Raw genomic sequence first — 21,991 nt, 5'->3', positions numbered from 1 at the left:
CAATAAAACTTTTTTAAATTGCTTTTACAACATGTACAACCCAGCAAAAATGTGTCTACTTCCTGTAAATGATTGTACTATTTATTGTACTGTTAGCCCTCTTTGTTTGAATCTATTTATTTTAGTGAGTGTTTCATAATTTGTCCATACAGTTAATGCAAGAAAACTTGATTTAACTCTCTTTTTAAAAAACATATTTTGTGGTTTATCAGCCTGCCCATTGAAATGCTATAATTGCATACCTGGACCATCTGGAGGCTGCATTGAGACAAAAATAGATTGTCCTTCGTCCTATACTCAGTGTGGTTCAGCCAGAATGAATTCAAAAATGGGTAAAATTTTATTTTATAGTTCTTCTTCTATTCTTTTTTTACCTTACTGAGTTTACAGTGGTTCCTCTTTGGTTTCAGGTGGTTTGGAATATAAACGTATATGGAGAACTTGTTTTCCACCTGATCAGTGCTTCAATGGCTCAGTCAACCTTGGATTTTCCCAAGCTGTAATTAACATCATGTGTTGCACCTCTGATCTTTGCAACTCTCAGGATGTCCCTGGTAATTTACACCATGATTCTTGGTATTGTGGAATGGTATTTCCTGTTGTGATAAATAAATAAATTTTATTAATTATGTAAAAAAAGTTACAAAATGAGGTTTAAGACTGTTTATCTTTTCACTCACCAAGTTCACTTGATGAGTGAGAAAGAATCCAGTATTTGCATATCTGATGTTTTTTGGCAGTTGATAAAATAATCAATGAAAGAAATATGACATATATGTTTGTGCTTTATAGATTGGAGCATCTCCTCTCCAAATGGGAAAAAGTGCTTCCAATGTGATGAAAAGGACTGCACCAAAACTCTAACCTGCAATGGAACTGAGGACTACTGCATCTCAGCAGCAGGTAATGGGCCTACAGCATTACGTTTCTGCATGTTTGTTCTTTTCTGCTTAGAGGAACATTCAGTGATTCTTTTTTCAAACTTGTAGCAGAATAATTTTTGATTTCTCAGTGAACGCAGGAGGAGGAGCAACTACTAAAGTAAAGGGCTGTGCCTCCAAGATGATTTGTTCAAAACCACAAACTGCACAGCTCTCAGCAGTCATTGGAGGAGAAATCAGCTGCTGCCAGGGTGACCTCTGCAACAGTGCCAGCAGTACAACGGCCCACCTCCTGCTTTTTGTGACCCCGCTGATCTCTTTGGTCTTTTTCTCTTAGCTGATGGGGGAAAAAGCACAGCCCAGTTTTTCTTTAAACCACTTATTTACCAAGAGTTTGATGAAAATATAAAGTTTCACAAATAACAGTCTTTACTTTTTATCCTTCCTCAAATATTTTAAAATTTGCTCCTTTGATTTATTTTTAAGTTCTTTATACATTTCTGTTTTCTTTAACATTTCTGAAACATTTTGAACTGATACTCGAAGGTTAAAATGAAAAAAAAGTACGTAAGTAGTAAGTGTGTATACTCATTATTATGTTACTTGAACTCTCCCAGCAGCTTCTATGAATGACACACACATTGATGATGTAGATGTAGTGATGTAGATGATGTGATGAGGCAGTCAATGTTCATTTGAATGTGACAGCTTCAGTCTTGGTGACACATCAGAATAACCTGTACTTACATGCAACTGTTTTAGCTGATCTTGGCTCTGTAGAAGCTTTAGCATCACTTCTTAAAAGATTTAAGTGAGTCTATGTAGATATTTAAGCCTGAAGAATTTTTTGTGCCTTGTGGATTAGAGAAAATCTCAAATAAATTTGTACCTGTGCACCCAAGTCTTGTTCTTTTAAGAATCTAAAGATATATGTTGTACAATCATTCAATTCTGGAAAAAGATCAGCAAGATAATTACAAATCTTCAAACATCATCTGGTTCCAGTTGCACAATACTGACAACATGTGTACATAATTATACGTACAGTACAAGCCAAGCAGGGAAAATACGGAAGGGAGAGGGAAAAAAGATGTTTCCACCTCTGCCAAGAGCCAAGAGAGAAATTTTAATGAAACTGAAATATCAATCAAATGAACGCAATTAATAAGACAACAATTCAGTTCTTTAAAGAAGTTTTAACACAGTCCCTCAGCAAGATCAGGATTAAAAGAATAATGCAACACGGTTGTTATTCTTCTTTAATTGTGGAGATTTCCAATTAGTATGTATTTAAGTATCGAGACCTAGAAAGCACTGCAGTATGGACCCCATGAAGCCTTAGTTTGTTGTGTAGTTTGCAGATGCAAACTACACAACTATATTTAACACAGAGATCACATTATGAGTGACTTTGTGTTACACAAATAAAACATGGATAATGTCCACATGAAGAATTCTTTAAAATGCAATCCTTGTCATATGTTACACACTTTGATTAAAAAGAATCAAGCAGCATAGCTTTGTGAGTCTGTATCTGTATCTTCTAGAATATATAAAAACATAGTACATTTTTATACACTTGTACACAGTCTCACACAGCTTTTCTTAGGCGCACTGCATTATGGTGAGTGGCCTGGCTTGTTTCAAACTCAAAACACCGATACTTCTTACAGTAGCATAAATGAAATAAACATAAACAGAAGATGTGATTCCCAGGTCTGAATTCACTGTGATTACAGCCCAGTACAGGTAGAGATCCACCACAGCACCACGAGGTTTCCACACGAACTGGCAAATTAGCTCTAGCTGCTAATCGGTAGCATCATGGCTAATCTACATCACTACCAGTAATATGCACTAACCACACATAATGGGAATTAACAGCCAACTTTCGCACATTCCCTGCAACCGTGTGGACTTATCTTTAGACCAAGGTCAAACTATTTACTGTTTTTTATCTCTTTACCTGCAAATATGTAGACATAGTATATTGTTGCACACTTGTAAATGTCTCATTGGAGACTGGCGCACACATTATTTTGCAACAACTAAAGAAAATAAAATATTTGAACCATCAGAACATTTTAACCAAATACAATATTGTAAATAAAAGATTACAGGGGCAGCGTGTCTTGTTTTTGTCAATAAAGCATTTCATGTCCTTACAAGTGATTTTTTTTCTCCTGCTTAAAAATTTGGTTAGTGACAGTCCCTGGATGAGCAGAGGAAGATGGATGGATTAAATTTGCTTAGTGACTTATCCACAAGGCACTCAGCCATTCAAGTTAACCAAACCACATTCAAAATATGCAAAGTTTTATGGTTGACCTAGCTTGGTTGATGGCAACTATGCTCCAGCCTCTAGTTTCCACAGGCTCTCAAAGAAGCATTAAAGAGATGCACACAGACAGAAAAATCCTCAAAAGCAAGATGACTTAACTTAAAAGTTAGTAATAACTGCTGCTCCTTTTTTTTGTTGGTTTTTTTGGTTTTTCTAGGAATTCAAATATTCAAATTCAAAATTTTTGGCTCCAGCCCAGCTTTGCTTTGTATTTAAGTGAGTTCTAGTTATGAGGTTGGGGTTTTTTTGCGTGATGGCAAAACAAACCTTTTAAACACAATCCTCTTTGGTGGCATCTGGTTGCCAAAGAAATGAAGAGCAGCTTGAATCTGCAACTTGAAATGAACTGCTTAAATGTGACTGCCCACTCTATAGAGCTGAGGTGTCAGATTCTGTCTGATATTATGCCACAATCCTGTCAGGAATCAGGATGATTTTGTTGTGTTTTAGATATGTACGTTTTGGAGTGACAAAATAATGTTAGGTGTGTTAGATTAAAAAATTATTTTGTGAGGTCATGCTTATGTGAAACTAGTGGAGAGGTACGTTTCTACATAATACACACAAACAGTTTGGACACACCTTTTCATTTAATGGTTCTTCTTTATTTTGTAGATTGTCACTGAAGGCACCAAAACTGTAAATTAACACATAAGTAATTTTGTAGTAAACAAAAAAGAATCAAATAACTCGAATATGTTTGTTATGTTTATGTTATATTTTTCAAAATCACCCTTTGCTTTGATTACTGCTTTGCATTCTCTTGATGAACTTCATGAGGTATTCACCTGAAATATTATTGTTATTATTATCTTTAAGTAATATTATTATTGCTTCTAGGCTGGACTAATGTAATTCATTATTATCAGGATGTCCTAAAAACTAACTCCAAAGGCTGAGTGAGTTCTGAACAACCAAAAAGCTCAATCAGACTAATGTTTTGCCACTAAGCAACATCCTCCAGCAGAACTCTGTGTATCAGGTCGGTCCTGATGTATGCACAAGCATGTTTTAGATGGACTCAGTGGCTTAACATTAAAGAAAAAAACGTTTTGCTGTGACAGCTTTTCTGAGCGATCTAATAAGATCCCAAACACATCGACCTCTTTGTAGAACATTATTAAATAAGCATATTAAATATTACTGCTGAATAGGTTTAAGGAGTCAATCCTTTTATAGAGATTTTATATTTATATTTTAGACATACTTATCAAATGCTACTGCTGACACTAACAACTAATGAAGGATAAAAACAAACTGGACACCAGTGTAGCTCTGCTTATCATTGCTGAGTCATTTGTTGTTTTTTGTTTTTGTTACTTTTGGAAGGAACAATTGGAATGTTTATAATTTGCAAGAGTAAATTTATTTGTTTGGTTACTTAAGTAGGAGTAATGAGGAACGGCTTATGAAGATCTGGACTTACATCCATCTAACAGTACAGGAGAGACTCAACAGGTTCTGAGGTGGCTGTTTACAAAATGTTGTATCCTGTGTAAAGATTATTTACAGTTTTACATTGAGAAACAGTATTCTGGAAATATTTAGCCTGTATAAAGTATTAAGGCCACCACATGGTTCACTTTTGAATCGATTCATCACAAGCTGGAGGGTTGGTCCTAAGATTATTAACATTTTAAACACTGGTTTGTGAATAGAAGATGGCAAAACCAAAAAACTAAAACAAAGAAAAAAAAACTTTGTAGCACACAAACTCTTGAAAGGGGACCTTAATGTCACTGAGCACATTATTATGTATGCATTAATAAATAACAACTTAATAAAGACATTACATGCTTAATTTGTTAAGAAGCATGAAGATAGAGTGATCTTTATCCAGAAGTGGAGATTATGCCTGTGGATAAACCATTGTACAAAAACTTCCACAATCCAGCATTAAACGTATTTACAATGTGTCAGTAAAGAGTGACTTGCACTTCTAGCCTGTGTGTAATGACCCCATGTTGGGGTCATGGATTGGACATCTAAGGTTTTGAAAGTGGAGATACAGTCATCTTTATACTGACATGCTAATATTCTCTGAGTGAATTTACTGTCTCTAACAACCAGTTAGCAGTTTGCAGTAGTAATTACTCTTGCATAGGTTTTTTCCTTGTTTAAAATTTTTGCACTACTTATTTATTTGTGTATTTTTCTAATATATCTCTGTTTCACTTTTTCTTGCTGACCCTTGTGCTGCTGTAACATGTGAATTTCCCCAGTGTAGGATTACTAAAGTCTGACTCTATGCCAAACCAGAATTTTAAACTGCTTTTCCAATTTACTTATCAAAATTTCTGATTTACAGTTAAGATTGTGGCAGCTGCATATGACATGTTTTCACCATTAGTAAGCCAGAAGAGTGACTGCTCTTGAAGCCTGGTTGTTGCACAATACTAGTACTCTTACTGCCACTACTTCTTGTACTACTAGTACAGGTACTGCTACTGCACAAGGACCTCAGAGGGACATATGGCAACAAGGCTTGGAGGTCAGACACCTAGGGCCTGCAGGTTGGGGATCCAGGTGCTACATGGTGTTGCAGCTGATAAAGAGCCATTAACTATGCCCATTTTGTTGAAGTGATTAACAGTTTGCTGGGTTTTTTAGAGACACAGAGAGTGAGAACAGAGCAATTATGTTCTACATTACTGTTTTTTTAATGGATTTTCAGAGCTGTTGATATATGAAGCAGTCTTCATGGAAACATGTCAAGTCTGTTTTTGAAAGTTAAATTGTCACAGTTTTAATAAAGCCTGCATTTTCCTGCAATTATACTGGAATGCAAAGAAAAGTTAGATGATGTTTGTACTACTGAAAATCACTTCATCCATAAAAATGTGTTGCAAATCTTGATTGATTATTGGTCACGGCATTTGCATCATCAGAGAAAGGTCATTTTACTCTACACATATTTGGAAAATTTACGTGGTTTGACCATAACATCCTAATACTTAGTATTTGAAACTGCTGCAGCAACATTATTAAAGAAAAATATAGAATAGAATAGAATTCAACTTTATTGTCATTGCACATGTCACAGGTACAGGGCAACGAAATGCAGTTTGCATCCATCCAGAAGTGCTTTAGCCATGATATAGATATATTACAATATATATTAGCAATAATATAGATATGTAAGTATATTACAGAAATGGGTCTATTATGGTATGTTATAATGTACACGGTATGAAGTATGTTATGAATATGCTATAAATATGTACAGGCTGTAGTGAGTACAAGCTATGTACAGGCTATGAACAGGATATAAATATGAAAACTATACAGAATATGAAATAAAAAACTATACAGAAATCTGAGATATACAGTTATACAGAAATGTGAACTATGCAAGTTATAAACAGTTGTAGGATTAAAAATTATTGTATGTACAGAATGATTATTTACACAGAACTATACAGTAGTGCAGTTAAGATAAGTGAGATATGTGGATAATTTCTACAGAGGCTATATAAAGTGCTAGTGGTTGTGAGTGGTGGTTCAGTCTATGTTATTATTGTGTGTATGAGGGTACAGTTGTCCATTGTTTGTGTGTGTGTGTAGGTGGTTGTGGGTGTGTGTATGTTCAGTCCATGAGTTTAACGTGGGTCAGATGTCAGGAGGCAGAGTTCAGGAGTCTGACAGCTGTGGGGAAGAAGCTGTTCCGGTACCTGGTGGTCTTAGTCCGGAGGCTCCTGTAGCGCCTCCCAGAGGGCAGGAGGGTGAAGAGTCCATGTGATGGGTGACTGGGGTCTTTGATGATTTTCCCAGCCCCTTTCAGACACCGCTTCCTGTAGATGTCCTTTATGGCAGGAAGTGGTGCTCCAGCGATGCGTTGGGCAGTTTTCATGACCCTCTGCAACGCCTTCCGGTCCGAGGCAGAGCAGTTCCCGTACCAGACTGTTATTCAGTTGGTCAGGATGCTCTCGATGGTGCAGCGATAGAAGTTCACCAGGATGTCTGAGGACAGGTGGTTCTTCCTCAGAGTCCTCAAGAAGAAGAGGCGCTGGTGAGCCTTCTTGACCAGCTTGGAGCAGTTGGTCGTCCAGATGAGATCCTCGGAGATGTGGACTCCCAGGAACTTGAAGCTGCTCACACACTCCACAGCCGTCCCCTTAATGTGGATGGGTGGATGTGGGTCAGCATTCCTCCTGTAGTCCACGATGAGCTCCTTGGTCTTCTCGGTGTTAAGCAGCAGGTTGTTTGTGTCGCACCACTCAGCCAGACGATCCACCTCCTCCCTGTAGGCGGTCTCATCGTTGTCACTGATGAGGCCAATCACCGTGGTGTCATCTGCAAACTTAATGATGGTGTTGAAACCATCAGCAGGTCTGCAGTCGTGGGTGAAGAGGGAGTAGAGGAAAGGGCTCATCACACAGCCTTGTGGTACCCCGGTGTTCATTGTGATTGTTGATGAGCAGCGGTTATCCAGTCGGACATGTTGAGGGCGATTGGTCAGGAAGTCCAGTAACCATTTGCAGATGAGAGAACTGATGCCCAGGTCTGTCAGTTTCCTGATGAGTTGTGAGGGGTGGATTGTATTGAATGCTGAACTGAAGTCTATAAACAACATTCTGGCGTAGGTGTTGTTGTTGTCCAGGTGTGAGAGGACAGAGTGCAGTGCGATGGAGACTGCTTCTGTGCTCCTGTTCTGGCGGTATGCGAATTGGTGGGGGTCCAGGGTGGGGGGGAGACAGGATTTGAAGTGTGCTAAGACCAGCTGCTCTAAGCACTTAGTGATGATGGGGGTGAGTGCTACTGGGCGGTAGTCATTGAGGCTAGATGGGTTGGACTTTTTGGGTATCAGGACGATGGAGGTGGATTTGAAGCAGGCCGGTACCACAGCGTGGGCCAAGGACAGGTTGAATATGTCTGTGAGCACTCCTGCAAGCTCCCCAGAACACGCTCTGAGAACACGCCCGGGGATGCCATCAGGACCTGCAGCCTTGTGGACACTGATCCTGCTCAGCACCGCTCCTACATCGGTGGGGGAGAGAGTCAGAGGTTGGTGGTCTGGCGTCATGTCTGTTTTGGTTGTGGTTGTGGGGTTCCCTCGCTCAAAACGAGCATAAAAGTTGTTGAGCTCGTTGAGGAAGGAGGCATCAGAGGATGTGGGGGAGGGTTTGGTGGTCCTGTAGTCTGTGATGTTCTGGAGTCCTTGCCACATGCGTTGGGGGTTGGAGTTGGAGAAGTGTTCTTCTACCTTCTTTTTGTAATGGTGTTTGGCTTTTTTGATGCCCTTCTTTAGATTAGCCCTGGCTGTACTGTAGGCGTGTGCATCTCCTGATGTCACTGTGCTTTAATTTAAAAATATCAAATGTTGAAGTTTTATTTTATAACATAAAAACAACAAAAGCTTGGATTCCACAGCCGAATTATCGGCCACTTATCAATACAGAGATACATCCTTTAACCAAATATCCTAACCTAATATCTCTTTTCTTCCACCATTAATCACAATACATTTTCTCAACTATCCCCAAACTTTCCTTTTATTTATTTCTAGTTTCCCAAAATTATCATGGACATGTCACCCTTCCACTACTGAGCCAATTTAACGGTAACAATCATCAATTTGGTGAACAACTAATTTAGAATTCAACCACTGTGCACAATTTTCAACAGGGTTGTGCGCTTACCTTTACTCTTTTAGACCGGTCTGTTGTCCACCTCATATCAGATCGTACCTTAAGGTCCAAATTAGTCCCCTCAGCCACACAAGAATCCTGGTCACTGGCACCAAGTATTAAATCCCAGTTCTTTCGATTCTTTACTGCCAAAAACGACACAGGGCTCAAAGTGGTCAAACTCAAACAATGATCTTTAATTTTACACATCCGGATATGGAGACCTGAACACAACACACACAACCCCAGGTCTGAAACACAAACGGAAGCCTAGTTACTTATATACTCGCTCTCTACGTCACATCACACTTTAAGTTTCGATCAAACAGCCTAGTTGGTTTCACTTTCTGGTCCTATGATCTGCAAAAGTATGCAGTTACCACGCTTTTGCAAAAGCATGTTGTTTCCTGTCACTTTGGCACAAAGTGTACTCAGAGTTGGGCCTTTCTTATAAAGCAATATAATCAGCATATAAGCATTTAGGATTATAAATTTAAACCTCAACAACGTTAAAGATGCCCTGATGAAATTTGTGAATGTCTAGACTCATTGGTGTTTCCATGTGAGACTCTGTAGGGCAAACATTGAAGTTGGGTTTTTCGAAATACAAGATGGTAACATGAGACGTGTTAACCTTTGACAACCCTAACATCTAGTTTAACAACTAAATTCATCACACAAGCTAAAAAAAGATCTGTTTCTCCCTACATTTGTTCAAAAAAAAGTACAAGTGATTTGCAAAAAGGTGGATGCATAATACAACAAAGAAGGTCCATGACATGGTTCACATCATCTAAGGAAGGCTGGGAACAGAACCTTGAATGTTAAAGTCACTTCCTGTCTGTGTCATGATTGTATTTTATTATCTGAGCTAATGTGGATGCTGTAAAGCACCCTTACCGAAAAGAAGTACACATTTAGAGAAATTGTGCTGTAACTTCCCATATTGTGAAATTCCCTGTCTCTTCTATATATATATATATATGCTAGCAGGCAAGGCATACATGGAACGCCATAACCAAGTGGCCGGCATAGTGTACAGGAACATCTGTGCCGAGTATAACCTGGAAGTCCCGAGGTCAAAATGGGAGATGCCCCCAAGGGTGATGGAGAATGACCGAGCTAAGATCCTGTGGGACTTCCAGATGCAGACGGACAAAATGGTGGTGGCTAACCAACCGGACATAGTGGTGGTAGACAAACAGAAGAAGACGGCTGTAGTGATCGATGTAGCGGTTCCGAATGACAGCAATATCAGGAAGAAGGAACACGAGAAGCTGGAGAAATACCAAGGGCTCAGAGAAGAGCTCGAGAGGATGTGGAGGGTGAAGGTAACGGTGGTCCCCGTGGTAATCGGAGCACTAGGTGCGGTGACTCCCAAGCTAGGCGAGTGGCTCCAGCAGATCCCGGGAACAACATCGGAGATCTCTGTCCAGAAGAGCGCAGTCCTGGGAACAGCTAAGATACTGCGCAGGACCCTCAAGCTCCCAGGCCTCTGGTAGAGGACCCGAGCTTGAAGGATAAACCGCCCGCAGGGGCGTGCTGGGTGTTTATATATATATATATATTCCAGAGTGCACATATATATGTGTATATATTGAATGAAACTTGAATATATAGAATCTATGAACGTCATGTTTAGAGATTAGGTTTTTCTGAATTCTCTGCCTTTACAAAATGGCATCAGCTGAGCTATTTCAACTGTTTTGCGACAGCTGTTCAAACTGCAAATGGTAGAAATAATTTGGAATTTATACTACGTCACCTTGAAGAACACGTTTTCATTATTGCAACATTTCTAGTTCTCATGAATGATGTTCAACAAAACGTTTCTGGGAGAAGATTATGCACGCTTCTTGAGGGAATTTATCAATCACTGATGGAGATGTCAACTGAGCTAACACTTCGAGCAGAAGCTGAAGCACATGTTATGGGCTCATTATACCATTCTATATGTCAAAGAGGAAGGCCAAGGTAAGTGATAAAAATGGAAGAAATTTATTCATAATGTGTATGGCATTTGAAAGAGTCAAGAGATGGCAAACTAGATAATGAATGCAAGAAATAAGAAAGACGTTAAAATATTTGTTATTTTGTTTCTAACTCTTTTAGGTACAACATACCAGCTACTCAGCTGACTGACATGCGAGACTTGGGGTTTAGTTGGATGGCCATATCTCAAATGTTGTCAGTAAATGTTCGAACACTGTACAACCACAGGATACAACTAGGCTTTGTGGACTATGGAACTTTTAATAATATTTCAAATGTGGATCTTGATCATCTCATTACTGAGATTCTTACACATACCCCTGGCTTAGGAGAATCCTACATTAGTGGCAGTTTGAGAGGAAGAGGAATCAGAGTTCAGTGGTGGCGAGTGCGAGAACGTTTAAGAATAGTTGATCCAGTGGGAAGAGCTTTGAGAGGACGGAGAGCAATTCAGCGGAGGGTCTACAATGTCACTGTCCCAAATCAAGTGTGGTATGCCTTTTTTCACTTTTTAAATTTGATTAAAGTTAATTATTACTTCCTGCATTGCAGTAATATAATATTTTGTTTGTGTTTTAATGAACAATGTTGTATAATGTCTGGGTTTAAAATATTGTTTATCTCCAGAAATAGGTTACATGACAGAAGTACAATGTCAAAGTCATAGACCTTTATTGTAAAGTACATCTAGTGTCATAATAATAGTATATTTCTTCTTATTCCAGGCATATTGACACAAACCACAAGTTAAATCCTTGGGGGTTTGTGTTTCATGGAGGAGTTGACGGCTATAGTCGCTGCATTACCTACATGAGATGCTGCACAGATAACAGAGCATCAACTGCTATGCAACTTTTCCAGAGTGCCGTTGATCTCTTTGGCCTCCCACAACGTGTCAGGGGTGATGCTGGCAGTGAGAATATTGATATTGCACGGTTTATGATTGAACATCGAGGGCCAAACAGAAGAAGCTTTATGGTTGGACGAATTGTGCATAATCAAAGAATTGAAAGATTGTGGGGTGAACTAAACAGAGTTGTGTCAGCATACTTTAAAGACCTTTTCCTCTTTATGGAAAATGTTGGGATTTTAGATAGCACTGACCCATTTCATATCAGGGCTCTTCACCATGTATGTCTTCCAAGAATTAACAGATCTGTGGATGAATTTGTAAATCAGTGGAACCATCACAGCTTAAGGACAATGGAAAATAACTCCCCGCTGCAGCTGTGGACTGTTGGAATGTTGCAACTTCCTCAGCATCACAGACCGCTCAGTCAAGTGCACTTCAGACATCGTTCTTACCATCACCAGCAGTTGACGGCTGACTTGAGGCAGATCGACCCCTTGAGTGACGATGGAAATCATGGGATAGAAGTTTTTTTGACAGCATGCCGCATGCTTCAGTTAAGTTATTAGTAAATTTGTGTTAATTATAAAATGTATTTGAGTGCCAGACATTAAAAACTGTGAAATATCATGATACTGAAAAAGGTCCAAGGCTATTATTTTAGGTAAAAGTAAGGTAAGGTAAAAAGACTGGTTTTATCTTCATATTCACTTGTGCCATTTAAATCATAAAAGTAGACAAATAAAGCTTTTAGACTACACTTTTCTTTCATGACAAACCATACTTGTCACAGTACAAAATGTTACAGTAAATGTTACATATGATTGTATTATGTACTAATTTATCTGTTAATAAACAAGAATTATGATACATTCATTAAATACAATATGTTTTAAACTCTTTTTTACTTTTTTAAAGACACAAAGTACATAAAAAGTAAGAACACAGAACACTTTGTGTATTTCCAGTACCCAGAGGAAGGAAATAATATTCTGCAGTAATAGGGCTGGTCTTAACAAAAAAAAGGAAAGAGAAAAAAACCCAAACAATCTACAATGAGCCTGTGTTATCAAGTAGTATAGTAAAATATGCAAACAAAATCCTTAAAAAAACTCCCTGCAAACCAGGTTATGCTTATTATCATTATTATTATTGTTTATATGTTTATATACTTTGATAACATATAATAAGTTGATAAGATTGTAATGTCATGTAGTGCGATATAATGTTCATATTTCAACCTGTAACATAACCAGGTTTGACCAAACCAATGTCTGTCACATTTATAGACAACTTTGCTGGCAGTGTTGGAGATACTGTCTTTCCACCTTTCAGTATGTAGGGTTACTGTAATACTTTTCAAAACCTAATAAAAACATTTTTTTTAAACCTGTGAGTTAAGTTAAAAGTTAAATGATATTAATACAAAGTTCTGTGTAAAGCATAAATGTTCAAATGAGACAATGAAATAAAGCTTAACTCATCTCATTTGAAAATTCAAATTGTGTGGAATGGTTGAACACAGGAAGCATTTGAGAATTCTATATAACAACGAGATTGTGGGATATTGTTTTGCTTACTGCAGGGGTGCTAAATAATCTAATGTTACTATTTGTCATATCAGAGACAAAACATGCCATATAAGCAGGAAAACAAATTAACTACAATCAAAAAACAAAAATGCCTCATATGTATAAACTGAAACAAAATTATTCCATCCATTCTCTTCTTATCTTTAACTGGGTTGCTGTGGGGTTGGCGCCTATTCAGCTACCGTGGGGCGAGAGGCAAAAAAAAAATTTTAAAAAATGCATATGCAAAATAGAAAAACAAAAACAAATCCTCATCATGTCAACAATCCTTTCAGAAAACACATCATGCTCTTCCAAATCCTGGTGAATTCCGTATTGAAAAATCCATATCTGATTTGAAAGTAGTGTACATTGCATGAACTGGTATACGAAGGATATTTTCACAAGTATTGGCCACTGGAGTTGGTGACAAACTCAAGGCTTGGCTTTGGAGAAAAACCCAGGGCTGGTATGCGGTCACATCCAGTGCAGAAAACAAGAATATCTTCCAAAGAGACATCACTTTCAACTATAAGAGAAAAATACAAAATGGTAATGAGATTCTGACTAAGACTGTTGTTGTACAGATACATTAAATTACCAAAGGATTAAAGCAAAAGTGAAACGTATATTTTTAAAATTAAGCTGTACTTTGAAAGACACACATGAAGCTAATTTAGGCTATACAGTGAAACCGCAATGTCAAAAAAGGAAGTTAGTGGAGACCACAACATATTAAGCGTACGTGGATGCAGAAATAGCCTATTATTTGTACTCAGTATACAGGATTGGTAATAATTTATTTAGTTATCCTCCTATTTAGCTTGTTATTTATTTATCCTGTTAATACACTGAAGTCAAACTGAAATCACATTTGGATACAATGTTCTTTGTAAATCCAGCACTTGCATCTATCTATCTTTTTTGTTATGGCGTCTGTGTCTGTAATTTCATGATGCTGCTGCACAAAAGTGAGAATTCATGGTCAAACACTGTGCCAAATAGTGAACTCACATTCTGCCTCCTGAAGATAGTCTTGCTAGAAAACCACGGTCCGGCACTCGTCTTGAAATGCATTACTCCCTCGTTCAGAGTGAATGATCTGGAATAGATTCTCCATATCAGTTGCCCTCAGAGCCATTCCAGCTTTCTCGAAAAGGCACTTCATCTGAAGAGGGTATGTCTGTAGAGCATCTAGGACACCTAGAGACCTCAAGCCATCTCTGAACCTAGCCAAAATAAAACAAAATTAAAGTGTATTTTATACTATTATTATTATTATTATTATCATTATTATTATTAGTATTATTATTATTATTATATTTGTATTTGATGGGATTTGGAACCTGTATCATAACAAGAGGTTTTGAGGTTTTATTAAGAGACATTTCTGAACTTGACTTTCCTGTGGACTGCTGTAGCAGGGATGAAGAACATTGTTTTCCCTGACAGGGCCAGACTGTCTTAGATACAGATAAAGAATGCCTCTACATGGAACAACTGAGCTGAAATATGATACACAGGGACCTGTCATGAATTGGAGTAAAAGTGACAAATTGCTTTCAAATACATCTGGTCTCTTGTTCCATTGGCATAACCTTTCTGTCAGTCTACAGTCAACCCAAATGCTACTCAATTTTAATCTACAACGTTTTATGTGAATTTTAATTTCATGAATGAACGATATCTATTTTGTTATGAACTGTACTATAATCCAGCTTGGAACAACTGAGTTGAAATATGATACGCAGGGATTTTAGTTTGAAAGGCTTAATTTTTTACCATTACGTGTTTAGACATACCTTTCAAAAGGTGCACGGGTCCGTTGAAGGACATACCAGTGAGCCAGATCCAAAGCAGTTTCTTGTTTGTTTTGAAGTGTTATGCAAACATTGTGACCAGCAAGACTGATCAAGCTGGCTGCCTGTGCAACTGCATCTTGCAGCTGTAGATCATTCTCGGCCTGTACGATCTAAAAACAATATGAGGAAATTAAAAAATGAATTATTTGACTCTACTATTTAGTAGAACATACAAAACTAGTAGCTTCAGTGTTTAATTAGTACGTCAACCCTATGAAACCTAATAACCCATCAGGAGGCTGAGGTATTAAGTTATTAAGCTGGAAAACAAGTCCAATCATTACATTCTGAAAACTGAAACTTGGAGTTTCTTGGGCATTGACCAACAGAGCCATAACCTGCCACACACACTGTGGCAGGTTATGGCTCCTTCTTGTGGCAGGTTAAGGCCAGATCATGGCAATTGACATTGCCATGATCTGGCCAGCATAGTAGTATCCATTATCTTTCATTGCTGTTAACAAATAAAATAAAACATCATCTGAAAAGCTTGCATCATTATTTTTGTTACTGTGGTTTAAGGAGCTTGGAAAGAAAAGCGTCTGGACTTCTTTGAGTTGCTTGAAGACATTTCACCTCTCATCCGAGAAGCTTCTTCAGTTCTGAGAATCAAATGGTGGAGAGTGCCAGATTTAAACCCAGTGAGAGTCCCCCAGTGGGACTCCCCATCATTGATATGCTGATACAGGTGCAGAGACCAGCGGGCCCGGAAACTGAAGCAGGAGAGTGGCGGACACCTACTCTCTATCTGGTTTAGTATCTGGACTGGTCTGCTAGACAGACCCATCAATGAGACTTTGTAGAAAGCAGCTGGTCTGAGTGATGTGATCAGAGTGCAGTAGATAATGTCTGACAGCAGTTTGAAGAGGAAATGGATTCTGTTCTGTTCTTCACTCATCACCTACCTGACAGCTGACACCTCACACCTGTTTCTCACCTGCAGGTCAGACAGGAGGACAAGAGAAGGATGAAGACAACAAAGGACATCCTGGACTGAGAGCAAGTCTCTATTTTTTTGTGCTAATTTTTATATGAATATTTTAATTTGAAAACCTGAGCTCACTCTGCTGAGCTCACGAGTCTATTTACTGCTGCTAACTATGAAAGTTAAATTATTTCACAATGAAACAGCAAAATGAAATGTTTAGAACAAACACATCCTGTAAAAACTGTCATTGTTCTTTTTGAACAGAGAGCTTCCTCTTCACCTCCATAATTCATTCAGTTCATTCACGAAAACCCCCCAGACAAAACACACAATAGAGTAAATCCAACTGTGATCAACAGTGGTATCTTTCTTTCTGTGTTTATCTTCTCCTAATATGTTACTAATGTCAATAAACCTTATTCATTACAACTGCTGAAACCTTAGTATGGGCCACCTCTGATCAGCACATAGCCCCATAATACAAAGTCCCAGTTTGTATTTGTGCTTCAATCCTTTTTCTTCATTTTAACAAGTGCTTTGAATTTGTGTTAGCAGTGAGAATGTGGACATTCTTTTCTTTGGAAATAAAACCATTCCTATTGCAAAACTCTGACAGTGTGTCAGTGGTGGAAAGCAAAGGAAAAAAATCTCCATGTAAAGAAAATGATGATGATGACCAGTTTTGCATAACCCAGAATTCAAAATGTACAATAAGCCTGTGGGTTCAGTGGGAACAGATCAAGATCATTTTTTCTAGACTAATGAAGTCATGTCCTGTAGTCCAGGAGGACAGTGTGAGTTTGGGGAAGAACAGTTCCTCCAGCAACAATAATTAAAGTCTATAATTAGATCAAAGATCAACATAATAACAGTCCACTGCCTTCCTCTAGATTAGCTGAAATAATGAAAACCACACCTGCCAGAAACATAACCTCTAAACTTTATAAGTTCATTTAAATAATATAATAAGAACAAAACTACAGATAGAAAAGTGGGGAAAAGGCTCAGCTGTACCCCATCTCTGACTTCTAAATGACAAATAATGCAAACTTACAAGTATAAACAGTATAAAACAGCTCATAAAACACAGAGAAAACTGTTTAAGCTGAGCCTATCACCAAGAAAACTGGCAATGATCACTCCACCTTAAACACTTGTTTAATATACAGTATTCCTGCGCCACATGGTGGCAGTCAAGTCAAAGTAAACTTTATTGTCATCTCTGATATACACAGTACAGGGAGATGAGACGAAGAGGCTCCTGTTACATCAGAGCAAAAAAAACCCCAAACAATAAATATAAGAAGAGTAGGAAAACAAATATACACTTTAGGAGTAGGGGTAAAGGGCTCAATAACAAATTAAAATTTAAAAATGTAAAGTAAGATGCTTAAAATGACCTTGAAGTGATTTAAAGTGACCAGTGTAGCAGCTTGTATGGGCATGAGCAGAATTCCTGAGATTAAGGATTGAGGATTGTGGATTAAGGATTGGGGGTTGTCCATAGAGCAGCGTGTGGCGTGTGGAGTGCAATAGAGACAAAGGAAGAAGGAATCATGTTAATACTGTTTCTGTCCTGGCCCCCGTGTCTACCCAGCTGGTAGGCTGGCTACATGTGTTTTGTGTTCTCTCTCTCTCTCCTTCACCGCTCTACCTGGGCGGAGCGCTCTTGGCCACACACCTGTTCGCGATTAGTTGTCATTACCTGTCCACTTCTTAAGGCCGGGTCGCAGACCTTCTCATTGCTGGATGATTATGCAAGACACGTTAGTGATTCTCTCAGCTCCTGTGAAACCTTTGCTTGTGTATTTTTGGTGACTTTGAGTAATTTCCCTCTCCTGTATGATAGTTTCCCTCCCCGGACCTGTGACCTTCCTGCTGTATGGACGTGTGTGAGTATGGATGTGGAGACGAGAACGAGTGCGAGAGAGCTTCCCCCTTGGACTTTTGGGAACCCTGGACTTCCTGCTATAGACCATGACAGTTTCATATCTCCTCTCTTAATTTTTCTGGACTCAAAAGACCCTCACACATCCACATTTTGCATATTCATACAGCTAAACAGGACATCCTTGCATGTTGAACACACACACACATCCTGATTACTAATGTTGATGAAATATTTTTATTTTTATGCTTTCTTTCTTGGCAGTGTCTTATCTCTGTGCTTGATCCTGTTGTACATTTGGTGTCATATTTCACAAAAGAAAAACTTTAATGTTGTTTTATAGAAATGGACAGTGTTGGGAAGGTTACTTTTAAAATGTATTCCACTACAGATTTCAGAATACATGCCCCTAAATGTATTTTGTAACGTATTCCGTTACGTTACTCAATGAGAGGAATGTATTCTGAATACTTTGGATTACTTAATATATTATTATGCTGTTTACAACTACATGAATGTACTACTGCTGTGTAATTTATTACTGTTACTGAAGGCTACTCGCCATACCAATACCAACTAGATTTTTAAATCTTAATATAAAATGAGTAACAGTAGTGTGGACATTAGGTAAGGCTGCAATCTTTGCAGCGATCTCATATAGAAAACTATTCCGCGCGTATATAAAACAGGTCCTCTGGCTAATAAGTCGGGTTTGTGTCGGATCAGCCGTAAGAACAACACAGAAATGTCTGCTTTAACTGCATCACTCTGCTCAACTTCGATGTTTGTTGGTGTCTTTGCACACAAAGATGTAACGATTTTCTGTAAATGTGAACAGGATTTTATGTGAGACACGAGGCTGTGTGGACACTTAACATCTATAATCCAGCTGTGACAGAGACAAAGAAGTGTAACGTGTGTGTCAGTGTGATGTGTTGTAGTGTCAGGAGTCAGTATACAGCTACAAAGCTTTTTGTTCAGTGTATACAAACAGCTGTAGCTCCATAAAGGCAGCATGCAGAGACTCACAGTGTCTTATAATGAGAGGCTGCTTGTGCTTGTTACACACACACACATTTAGTGCATGTGTGTTCTCACTATGTGTAATGGTGGTCAGTAATAAACAAGTGCCTCTTTAATGAATGCAGCACATAAAGGTACAGTGGATGTAGCAGGTTCGCCAACTAAACTATCTTCACTCTATTTTTCTCGACAGCATTTTTCTCCACTTTTTTATGACGCCACTCTCGCAATTATGTAACAACATTACAGGACACAACGCTATGAAGCTGCTGTAGAAGTGAACAGTTGTACTTTGACCTTAAACCTCGCTGCTCAACATCATCATTTCAGAGTGGAGCGGAGCTGACCTGGGAGATGAACATGTTCTTGTTTACTGGGATGAGCACTTTGATCTGGAAGGGCAGCATCCATCTTTTAAGAAGCGGTGTTCTGAGAAACCGTCGTACTTTGGCAAATCGTCCTACCCGTATTATAATTTAACAGTGACTTCTGACTGAACCTACCCCTAACCATAACAAATATTGACAGTGGGTTAAAAAAACCAAGTAAATTTGGGTTTTGTGTTGTGCGCATGCGCAGAAACAACAGGTAGGATGGTTTGTGAGGTAGTATGGATTCCCAGAACACCGGGTTGGATCTTCAGGACAGACAGATGAAGGATGGAGACGTGTCTTTGATTCTAAAGGATGTGACGATTAATTGTTCCTGTGCTGCCATGATTAGCGCCTCTGTGCTGTCTTTCAGTCCAGCTTTGTCCGGCAACTGGTAGGATGGCTTGATGTCAGCCACTTCTTGTATCTGCTGGTGTTACAAACCGTGCAGGAACCTGTCCTTCCATGATGATTCCTTAGTACTCACCCTCTGGAGGTTCCCATTATTCTGTGGCATCTCTCTGTCTTACACACACACACACACACACAATGATGGTCGTGCTGTTTATAGTCTGTGGTTGTGGTTTAATGTTTGTTTCTGCTATGAAGGCACGTGTCTGACTGTTCGCCACAACCAAACCAGAACAAGTCAAATTCTCCATCAGACGTCTTTGTGAAACCCACAGAACCACATGAGGAAAACATCTGAGACTAAAAGTTTATTAATCCTGCAGAGAAACTGCTGTGGGAACAAAAGCCAACAAACATCAAGTCAATGAACTGACTTCCAGTAAGTAGTTCTGGGTCATCAGAGTCATCATAAATCTGTAACATGTGGATGTCCTCTGGTCTGAGGTGCTGGGGGGACCAGTTAGAGACCAGCAGCTGGACGTCAGTGGTTGGACTGGTGGACTACTTCAGTGAAGAGTCTGGCTCTGGTTTAAAGTCTGAACACAAACACACACAGTTCAAACAACAGGAAACATGATTACAAGCTTTGTAGTTCAATCAAGACCTCCAATCTCCACCTCTCTGCATCACACACAGTCCCAGTTCAGACTTTACTGGGAACCAGCTCAGATACAAATCACAGAGCTTCCACGCTGCTCACACTGTAACTGTATGTTGAAATCTCATCAGGTGTGATTCAGAGTTCAGAGTTTTGCCTGCACTGGTGCTTTAATTAGAAAATCGACTGGGTTTTCTATAAATGATTCTATAAATATAATATCCAGAGGTGGTCTGTTGGATTTAGGTCAGCTGAGCAATGTGGGCCGGTCAGTGGTGTCGATTCCTTCATTCTCTTAGATTTAGTGTTGCCACATGAGGCCTGGCATTGTCGTGCATCAGGAGGAACCCAGGATCCACTGCACCAGAGTAGTGTCTGATAACAGGTCGAGGATTTCATTCTGAATCCTAATGGCACTGTTGTTGCCAAGCCTGGAGAGGTCTGTGCTTACCTCCATGGTTATGGGTCAGTTACCATCACTGACCCACCACTAAACTAGTCAAACTGAATTATTCTAAAGGCAGCATAAAGTTCTCCACGTCTCATTAGACCTGTGCTCAGAGTGAACCTGCTCTCAAGCAGGGTGACAGAGGTGGACCTGCCAACTGTAGTGTCAGAATCAGAAAGCCAAATGCAAAACTAGTGAAAAATAAAAGTCAGAAAACACAAGAAAGGAAACATGTCAGTAGCCTCCAGCTGTAAAACCATTCCTGTTTTAAGGGTTTTCCTACTGTTGTCTCTAAAGTGCATCTGTTGAAACTGATTTACAACTTTCTCTGCTTATTAACTATCTAAGATTGTGCACTTGAATTGGGAAAAGTGAGATGAAAGAATTCAGTTGAATAAAATCTGCTGACTTTAAGCATTGTGTCCAGATAAGTAGGAAGACCACGCTATACCTGACCTTCTGTTGCATATCTCTTTAAAGGAGCAGGTCAACTGTAAAAGAAACTTTTTTTTCCCCTGATATAAGGATGAGAAGTTTAATATCTTTCACAAGTCTGAGCCCTGAGTTTAAGTATTTCAATCAATTCAATTCAATTCAATCAATTCAAATATTTATTGTCATTCTCAGAAAAACAATGAAATTGCGTTTGGAGCTTCCATACACCCGTGAATAAAATAATAATAAGTGTAAATATGACTCCAGTGCAATAAAACAGTCCTTAGCAACAACATACAACATGACAAGTAATATTTAGAAGTTGGATATGGTTATTGTCCGTGAGAGAGAGGGGACAAAGAGTTCAGAAGCCTCACAGCCTGTGGATACAGGCTGTTGGCCAATCTGGATGTTCTGGCCTGTATGGACCTGTACCTTCTCCCTAAGGGCAGCAGATGGAAAAGGTGGCGCGCAGGATGATATTGGTCCCGCAGGATACTGTGCACCCTCCTCAAACAGCGAGTGCGGAAGATATTACTAATCTCTGGCAGAGTTGTTCCAATAATTCTGCCAGCTTCTTTCACCACCCGCTGTAGTGCTTGCTGATCGGCCTTGGTGCAGCAGGGGAACCACACTAGCAATCCATACATCAGAACGCTGCTAATGGCACAATTATAAAAGTTCAGCATCAGAGGTCTGGGAATGTGTGCACTCCGCAGTCTCCTCAGGTAGTAGAGGCGCTGTTGGGCCTTCCGTGCAGCTAAG

General features: G+C 39.1%; 1 long non-coding RNA gene across 1 annotated transcript; it reads left to right on the top strand.

Moving 5' to 3' along the window:
- The first annotated feature begins 210 nt into the window (after positions 1-210).
- On the top strand, positions 211-1,771 carry LOC102075628 (uncharacterized). Its single transcript, XR_003217680.1, has 4 exons — positions 211-332; positions 411-554; positions 793-903; positions 1,013-1,771. It is a non-coding gene; the product is annotated as an uncharacterized LOC102075628 (long non-coding RNA).
- Positions 1,772-21,991: the final 20,220 nt, after the last annotated feature.

This window comes from Oreochromis niloticus, unplaced genomic scaffold (genome assembly GCF_001858045.2).
Source record: "Oreochromis niloticus isolate F11D_XX unplaced genomic scaffold, O_niloticus_UMD_NMBU tig00002136_pilon, whole genome shotgun sequence".
In the NCBI taxonomy this organism is placed as follows: Eukaryota; Metazoa; Chordata; class Actinopteri; order Cichliformes; family Cichlidae; genus Oreochromis; species Oreochromis niloticus.
This window is presented reverse-complemented; position numbering and strand designations above follow the sequence as displayed.